This window comes from Lepisosteus oculatus, chromosome 14 (assembly GCF_040954835.1).
Source record: "Lepisosteus oculatus isolate fLepOcu1 chromosome 14, fLepOcu1.hap2, whole genome shotgun sequence".
Taxonomy (NCBI): Eukaryota; Metazoa; Chordata; class Actinopteri; order Semionotiformes; family Lepisosteidae; genus Lepisosteus; species Lepisosteus oculatus.
In genome coordinates this window covers 22,443,682-22,450,347 of record NC_090709.1, presented here as the reverse complement: position 1 = coordinate 22,450,347, position 6,666 = coordinate 22,443,682, and the positions used below count along the sequence as shown (strand labels likewise).

At 41.5% G+C, this 6,666-nt stretch overlaps 1 non-coding gene across 1 annotated transcript; it reads left to right on the top strand.

Moving 5' to 3' along the window:
* The first annotated feature begins 5,074 nt into the window (after positions 1-5,074).
* Positions 5,075-5,167, top strand: trnar-ucu (transfer RNA arginine (anticodon UCU)). The gene is made up of 2 exons: positions 5,075-5,111; positions 5,132-5,167. It is a non-coding gene; the product is annotated as a tRNA-Arg (tRNA).
* Positions 5,168-6,666: the final 1,499 nt, after the last annotated feature.

Below are 6,666 nucleotides of genomic sequence, written 5' to 3'. Positions count from 1 at the left end.
TGACTGACAAGATTTAAGATGTGACTGTCAATGTTGGATTGACCCCAAAAAAAACACATTGCCCGACGTCAGTTGCATTGCTTGAAAAATAATTTTATTTCGAGAGACTGGATAAGTAATTCAAGTGTTTTTTTTTTAACTTCCTGAAAAACAAAAAATAATTTAACTATATGTGCAAACGTTTTATGATATGTCGCTGTTGTGAATGTCTGTGGAGTGTATCTTATTTGCCTGTCTGTCCTGGCTGTGCTCTCTCGCTTGCTCGCCCTCCCCTTCTCTCTCTCTCTCAATTCAAGGTGCTTTATTAGCATGACAGATTGGTACAATCAGTGTTGGGTATTTACTTTGCTTTGAGATGCCACTTTTAAAGGTGATATATAAAATCAAGGCTTTAACTTGCTTTAACTCCGCAAGTCTGAGTTCTCGTGTCTGTCCTATCAGAACCCGAAAGTATTACAATATGTATCTTTATAGCAGGTGGTGTACAACTTTTTAGTATAGATTAAACTTTTCTAAAATGTATTTAAAAAATAAAAATGATTACAATCTAATCTTTCCATGTTTGATTCCAGGATCCCAAGAAAAATAAATCTAAACGGGGAGAATGCTATGCTGAAAGTTTATTAAGATACTTAGAAGACAAAGATATCAATTTATGTTGCATTTGTCTGATTGTGAATCAAAAAACACATATATTTAAACCTGTGTTTGCGATTTAAATCAAAACGCGATTTAAATCAATATAAATGTTTATATTGTAACACATAGGTGACTATTCATTGTTATTAAAATGACTTGTTGTGATATTTAGAAATATAAATTTGTTTGGTGCGAGTGAGGTTTTATTTAATCTCTGACCCAGGGAAATGTTTTATTTTTTCAAAGAAATGTTTGTTGAAAAAAAAGTCATGACTCCAGCAGGATTCAAACACACAGCGTGTGAGGTAGGAGTCAGGAGCCTAACCCACAGTGCCACCGGCAAGGTCACGTGTAGAGCGCTGAAAAAGTACTACAGAAACATTATCAACAGACAATGTACAGCATGTACTATTCTTGTGTTGCGGTACATGAATATAATTATATCGTTATTAATTTCTTTAGATACGCGATTCCATATTATATTCCCTTTTAATCAAATTCTAAAAGTATGCTTGTTGACTCCCGTATCACATTAGTTAAAGACTTCGAAGCTTAAAATGTTTAGGGAGAAATGGAATACTGGTGTGTATTTTTTATTTAAAGTACAGAGACCAGCCATATACTGTATGTTTATGTTCCAAAATTAATATTGTTTTTGGCCTTCACACGCGTTACAGTATGCTCCTATTCTTTTTATGCTCAGGTACTAAGATTTCCCTTCAGTGGTAAAATTCCATATGAATATTCAATGCTAAAACGGGCACAGTAAAGACATTTACTGTAAATCTTTCTACGACAGACCAATGGACCACGAGTGCCCCTGTCGGTCAACCAATCACGTACCGCGGTATTTTGTGTCATCGCGCGTCACAATGCGTGACGCCGTAGCCAATTACCTCCGGTACGTGTCTGTACCGCTCACTTTGAATGGCTGCATCTGTACCTTCCAATCACTGATGTCGCTCTCCCTAAACCTGTACGTGATGTTTTGCAGATGTGCAGTGTGCCTTTACTCATGTATTAAAAACGACCTCTGTTGTCGGGCGGAGTTGAAGGAGAACTAACTGCACAGAAAAAGTATGTAACGATAAAATGTTTCTACACTTCAGAAAGTCCCTTTAAATCCCTGCTCACACACGTCGGTGTGGGGAGAGGGCAGGTAGAGAGCTTTTCCAGAAACTCATGATGTTTCTCATGGGGTGTTACCTGCAGTAGTATCTCTCTCCACACCTTTGGAAAGAAAAGAGTGGCTCCAGTGCAAGGTAAGGTCAGAACAGCTGGTCTGATTGTCTTAGAAAACAAGTAATTAAAATCAACAGGGAAATTGAACAATACAGAAATCAGCGCAGTATACAATAGGAAACAAGCAAACAAAATGCTCAGCAAAAATCGTAGTTGAGTAAATTGGTGTAAAAAAAATATTTGTAAACAAAGGAGAGCCCGTGCTGCGTGTGAAACATATCAATAGTTCAGCATTTCTGAAACGTTTAATTGAATTGACAAAGAAATCCTCTCCTTAAACTTCAAAAAAGGATTATCTGTGGAGCCAGCAGGCGTAACACTGCAGTTGCCCGTTTCTCACAGGTGTTTGAAGTTGTGTATAACATTTAGTTAATGTTAGTTAATAACTGGTTGGGCCACCCTTAGAAGCAACAACTGCAATCAAGCGTTTGTGATAACTGGCAATGAGTCTTTTACAATGCTGTGGAGGAATTTTGGCCCACTCATGTTTGCTGAATTGTTGTAATTCAGCCACATTGGAGGGTTTTCGAGCCTTAACCGCTTTTTTAAGGTCGTGCCACAACATCTCAATCGGATTCAGTTCAGGACTTTGACTAGGCCACTCCAAAGTCTTCATTTTGTTTTTCTTAAGCCATTCAGAGGTGGACTTGCTGGTGTGTTTTGAACTTGAACTTGAACTTTACTGCCATATGTAACCGGTACTGGTACAATGGAATTCTTACTTACAGAAAGTCTCTCGATTGTAAAACAAGTGTAAAAAACAAGACAAAGTGCAAACAGTGCATCAAGACAATGTACAAACAAACAATAGACAATGTGCAAGTAAACATGTAGACAGTTTGAATGTAAACAATACAGACGTGTAAACAATGACTGGAGATGTGCAATAAATAAGAAATCATAAAGAGGTAGATGGTGATGGTGTAGATGTGGTCCGAGGGGGATGGCTAAATTTGTTCGCCAGTCTCACTGCTTGTGGATAGAAGCTATTGAAGAATCTAGTGTTAAGTGTCCGCATGCTCTTGTATCTCTTGCCTGAGGGCAGTGGGGTGAAGAGCTCATGCCCGGGGTGGTGACTGTCCTCTGTGATGGCCAGAATTCTACCACGGCAGCGGTCCTCATAGAGCTGTTTAATCTCGTTGAGACCGCAGCCGATGATCTTCTGGGCCATATTGAACATTCCCTGTAGTGCCTTTCTTTCTCGCGAAGAGGTGTTACCATACCACACAGTGATCCCGTTGGTGAGGATGCTCTCGATGGTGCAGCACTAGAAGTTCATCAACACATGTATTGGCATCCCCCATCGCTTGAGGCACCTCAAGAAATAAAGGCGCTGCTGAGCCTTCTTCATGATAGAGTCAGTGTTCACAGTCCAGGTTAGATCTTTAGAGATGTGAATTCCCAAAAACCTAAAGCTGGTGACTGTTTCCACTTCCGTTCTATCAATACTGAGTGGGCTGTGAGTGTATGGCCTGTGTCTCCGAAAGTCCACTATTATCTCTTTCGTTTTCTTTATGTTCAAGTCCAGGTTATTGCTATGACACCACCTAAGCAGCTGTACAACTTCATCCCTGTAAGTGGACTCGTCATCATCACTGATCAGTCCTATTATAGTGGTGTCATCGGCAAACTTAATGATGCGGTTGTTGCTGTGTCTTGCTGTGCAGTCGTGAGTAAAGGGGGGGGAATAACCTTGGACTCAGACAGCAGCCTTGTGGGGTTCCAGTGCTCAGGGTGAGTGGTGTTGATGTTTTATTGCCTATCTGCACCACCTGTGGTCTCTCGATAAGAAAGTCCAGCAGCCAGTTGCAGACAGAGTTGCACAGACCTAATCCCCTGAGCTTTGTCGCCAGTTGACAGGGTATGATGGAATTGAATGCTGAACTGTAGTCCACAAACAGCATTCTCACATACGAGTTCTTAGTGTCCAGGTGTTCCAAGGCTGTATGCAGAGCCAGGGAGACAGCATCATCCACTGATCTGTTGTTCTGGTAGGCGAACTGCAGGGGGTCCAGGGACTCTGTGATGGAGGAGTTGATGTGTGACAACACCAGCTTCTCCAGGCATTTCATCACCACAGATGTTAATGCTACTGGGCAGTAATCATTCAGGCATGTCACTTTTGTCTTTTTGGGGGTTGGAACAATAGTGTTTTTTTTAAAGCAGGTGGGTGACACTTTACTGTGACACGGAGGAGTTAAAGATGTCCGTAAACACTGTGGTCAGCTGGGCTGCACATGTCCTCAGGACGTGAGGTGGTATCCCATCAGGCCCTGCAGCCTTACGGATTTTCACCCTGCTCAGAGTCTTCTGCACGTCCTGCTATGAGAGTTTCGGAATAAACTCGCCCTGCACACTTGGGGTCTTCTCAGCATTGCCCGTGTTCAGAGCATCAAAGCGGGCATAGAAGTTTGCCCGCTTTGGATCATTGTCCTGCTGCAGAACCCAAGTGCGCTTCAGCTTGAGGTCACGAACAGATGGCCGGACATTCTCCTTCAGGATTTTTTGGTAGACAGCAGAATTCATGGTTCCATTAACCACAGCAAGTCTTCCAGGTCCTGAAGCAGCAAAACAGCCCCAGACCATCACACTACCACCACCATATTTTACTGTTGGTATGATGTTCCTTTTCTGAAATGCTGTGTTACTTTTACGCCAGATGTAATGGGACACACACCTTCCAAAAAGTTCAACTTTTGTTTCGTCAGTCCACAGAGTATTTTCCCAAAATTCTTGGGGGTCATCAAGATGTTTTCCGGCTCATCAGTGTTTTTCGTCTTGGAATTCTGCCATGCAGGCCATTTTTGCCCAGTCTCTTTCTTATGGTGGATTCATGAACACTGACCTTAACTGAGGCAAGTAAAGCCTGCAGTTCTTTGGATGTTGTTGTGGGGTTTTTTAAGACCTCTTGGATGAGTTGTCGCTGTGCTCTTGGGGTAATTTTGGTCTTTAGAAATGGCTTTATAAACTTTTCCAGACTGATAAATCTCAATCACTTTTTCACACAGGGCCATGTAGGTTTGGATTTTTTTTTCCCTTAATAATAAAAACCTTCATTTAAAAACTGCATTTTGTGTTTACTTGTGTTATCTTTGTCTAATATTTCAATTTGTTTGATGATCTAAAACTTTCAGTGACAAACATGCAAAAAAACAAGAAATCAGGAAGGGGGCAAACACTTTTTCATACAGCTGGCTCTGTGGCGCAATGGAGAGCGCGTTGGACTTCTAGGCCTCGATAGAATGAAGTCATTCAAAGGTTGTGGGTTCGAGTCCCACCAGAGTCATCTATCATTTTTATTGAACCTTTCGAAATCCTCTAGGGATTGGTGTTGATCAAGTCAAATACAGGACTTCTTAAGAGTCCACAGTTGAAAATGAACCAGCAGCCACAAGAAAGAAGTTAGCACTGGACTGTGATCACATCACTCCTGTCCTGGAGTCCTTGCACTGGCTTCCTGTCAACTTCAAAATCCTCAAGCTCAGCTATAAGGCTCTCCATGGCTTGGCACCTCAGGACCTGTCTGGGTTATCGCCCTACTCCCCACCTCACAACCTTCGCTCTTCTAATTGTGTTTTCCTATCTGCCCTCCAGTCCATCTGGACTACACTCTATGGGTGACAGGGCCTTCTCCTGTTTTGCCCCAAAGCTCTGGATCTTTATCCCCAAGGATATCAGTCACCTTCTCTAAACTCCTTCAAATCCAGACTCAAAACCCTCTTCTTTAGAAGAGCCTTTAATGAACTATTCTTTACCCCTCTGTTCCTACTGTATTTAATACCACCATCTATTGTCTCCTCTAACTGTGTATTCTCATCCTGCTTATCTTGTGTATTTTTTTAACTTTATTGTTGTCATTCTGTAAAGTGCTTTGAAAAGCCACCTTTAAAAGCGCTATATAATGTAAAGATTATTATTATTATTAATAATGAACAGTGCATTTAACACTGAGCACATGCGGTCCTTCTTTGCAAAGGATTGCAAAGGTTGGGAATTAGCTTTTCACTCGTGTTGTTGAAGACCGTATCCTGGCTGTGTTGCAGGAAATGTCTGGATGCCATCACCGGATCAAGAAGAGGATCAGGGTTTTGGGAAGTCTTTTTGATGCCTGACACTGTGTGTTTCCTGGTTGTAACAGGTGTCATTCTGGACCTAAACAACAGAGAACACCATTGAAATCGCTGAACTGCCTAGCGGACACTTTGTCGCCTTCTTCTGACCTGTAATTAATGTGATTCTCTGAAAACGTGGCACGTTGTATCTGTGCTACCTTTATGGAGGGTGACCACACTCATAAGGATCATAGATTCGATCACAAGCATCTAAAAACGAGAATGAGAAAATGACATCACGCTATAAGGCTGAATGGCACGAATTATCCTGTTCCTTCTGCAGCAAATGTGAGTTTTTTTGCTTCTTAACACTGAGATAGTTGGAGATATTTGGCAGCTGTGGGATTTCAACTCAACCCTCAAAGAGACTGGAGCTTTAATCCAGCTCTAAACTAAAAACTGGGTGACTTGTAAGGGCTGGTAGGAGAGGAAAAGAATAAATGCTTCTTTTTTGGTCTTTATCTACTAAAAGAAAGGAAAGAAATATTTGATTATTATTAATTCACCAGTTGTTTTGATCAAATCATTGTAACGCAGTGTCATATTAAGGTATAATATGTACATGAACATCATGTCTGAGTCAGTGATGGCAGCTGACTATCGCTGGAGATGAGCGGGTAAGCCGGCATAATGAGGGAGTAGAGATTGGCCTCTGTGTCGCAGTGTTTTAGGC